We start from the raw sequence: 2639 nt of genomic DNA, 5'->3' as shown, positions 1-2639 counted from the left end.
ATTAATCACGTTAGACCTTAGGCTAAGTAAATTCTTTCCTTAACTAAAACCCACTACACCCTCACCCTGTAGGAATGTAACTTTATTTGGGTGGCGTCTGTTTTGAGAATAATCAGCCCTGGAGAAATAAGTGTCCTGATTGACTGACCGCTGTCACAAGGAGAGGGTCGTAAATTGTCAGCAGGCCACCCTGGCCAGAAGATGATGTAACACCCCTAAAACCTCTGTATACACTTGTGTGAAGCACCTGACTTTACTAAAAGTCAGGACTGCTCTCCCCACGTGACTTTTGTATAACATCTCAGTGTATAAAAACAGACTCTGGAAAATAAAGAATTGGGATCAGTTTCTCGAAATACTGGTCTCCCCATGTCGCTCTCTCTCTCACTCTGGCTGAGTCTCCATCTGGAGCGCGGAACCCACCATGCTTACTAATTATGCCTGGGCTTCTAAGATCCGACCGGGGAGGCCTCAGTGTCTCCTCTCCTTCGGGAGAACGGAAGGACGCCTGTGGCCTATGTAAGTGGTGCAAACTTCTTGTCTTGAAGTTTTATTGGTCTCCCGCATAAACCAAGCTACTCAGCCTCTTTTCTCCACTGAATTTTCCTACTGAGCTATCCTTATTCTATTACTCTTTATATCTTTAATTAATATCTAATTGAAGCTATTGCATCCTGATCCTCGCCTATGCCGTCTCTCCTTCGAATACCCTGGATCAGCCAGGGCTGGTCCCCGGCAAAGCCTGAAAGTAAAAATGTCAAAATAAGCATACTAGACATAACCAACTAAAAACAAACAAAAAGCATCCAAGTATATGTGAATATCAGACAAATCACACTTGTAGACTTTATACATCATAGAAGGGATAGAAAGTATAAATGATAAAAGGAAGAATACTAGTTTAGTACTTGATAAGACCTAATAATATAGTCTCAAGAGTTTTAAAAACTACAAAAGAAAATAGGCAAATCCACATCATCTCTCTCCATTTTCATGTATGAAAATTCAAACATCTGTAAGGACACTGAAGATCTGATAAAAGAAAATTCACTAGACAGACTTGATGGGACCCTGGTCTGCTCAGTTCCCATCTCTTCTAAGCATGTTTCAGTGTCATAATCTCCCCCAGATATGCATCAGGAGGAGATACCAAATGTCTATGATATGCAGAGATGCAGGATCTGAGTTGCTAAAACAATGAAATAAAAGGATCTGCTGTTATAGCACAGGGAAGGCTGTTCAATATTCTATATTAATTTAAATGGGAAAACAATTTGAAAAATATAGATACATGTATATGTATGACTAAGTCACTTTGCTGTTCAGTTCAGTCGCTCAGTCGTGTCCTACTCTTTGCAACCCCATGAATCGCAGCATGCCAGGCCTCCCTGTCCATCACCAACTCCCGGAGTTCACTCAGACTCACATCCATCGAGTCAGTGATGCCATCCAGCCATCTCATCCTCTGTTGTCCCCTTCTCCTGCTGCACCCAATCCCTCCCAGCATCAGAGTCTTTTCCAAAGAGTCAACTCTTCACATGAAGTGAACAAAATATTGGAGTTTCAGCTTTAGCATCATTCCTTCCAAATAAATCCCAGGGCTGATCTCCTTCAGAATGGACTGGTTGGATCTCCTTGCAGTCCAAAGTCACTTTGCTGTACACCTGAAACTAACACAATATTGTTAATCAACTATGCTCCAAGATGAAATAAAAATTTAAAAAATGAAGAATGTGGCATTGTGTATTATATTAATTGCTAGTTATCCTGGAACTGGTAGCCTTTATGTTGGTTTATATTTTGTATGTGTACTGGAAATCATTCATAATAACAACAAAAAAATGAAACCTCAAACCTAGTTTTCTGATAGGGATATAAATAGCTTAAAACACTTAAAAGAAATAATAAAAATATTCTCTAGTATATTTAGGATTTACATCAACAATCTTATGAATGAGGATTCTATTGGACCAGTACTAATACCTAAAGATACATCTTGGAGTAATAACCTGAGATTCCTAAAAATCTTCATTCCTATATAATTTGAATGGAAAATACAAAAGAAACAATCCAACAAACAAGTTCACATGTTTGGTGACTATAGGTAATGTAGATAGAATAATCCATCTTTTGCTAAGTTTATAGAACAATGACAGTGCTGTTTGGTCTCATGTCTTAATATATGTGTGGTATTATTTTAATATACTCAATCAAAATTAACAATTTGATAACATTCTTCTAAGTCTCATAGGTGATTTACAAAAGGAAAAGAATAGTCAATAGCCAAAATGATTTGTTAATTTAAAGTGCTCACTGATTGATCAGAGAATATGGATATGTTACATACCTGTGACCAAAATGTCTATGCTATTTGGCAAATAATTTATTTTGAATCGCTCTTCTTACTGCTTTTTAAACATTTCCTCTGCCAGTGGATCTTCTCAACCCAGTTCTGAAACCTGTATTTTCTGAGTCGCCAACACTGCAAGCAGATCCTTTATCACTGAGCCACTGGAGAAGCCTCTTTAACAGTTCTAAAAATTGTAAATCACTATGCTGAACACCCAGCTTTCCTGGTGGCTCAGACACCAAGTAATCTGCCCGCAATGCAGGAGACCTGGGTTCGATCCCTGAGTCTG

The sequence above is a fragment of the Bison bison genome, unplaced genomic scaffold, assembly GCF_000754665.1.
Source record: "Bison bison bison isolate TAMUID 2011002044 unplaced genomic scaffold, Bison_UMD1.0 scf7180017863077, whole genome shotgun sequence".
NCBI lineage: Eukaryota > Metazoa > Chordata > Mammalia > Artiodactyla > Bovidae > Bison > Bison bison.
Note: the sequence above shows the minus strand (reverse complement) of the source record.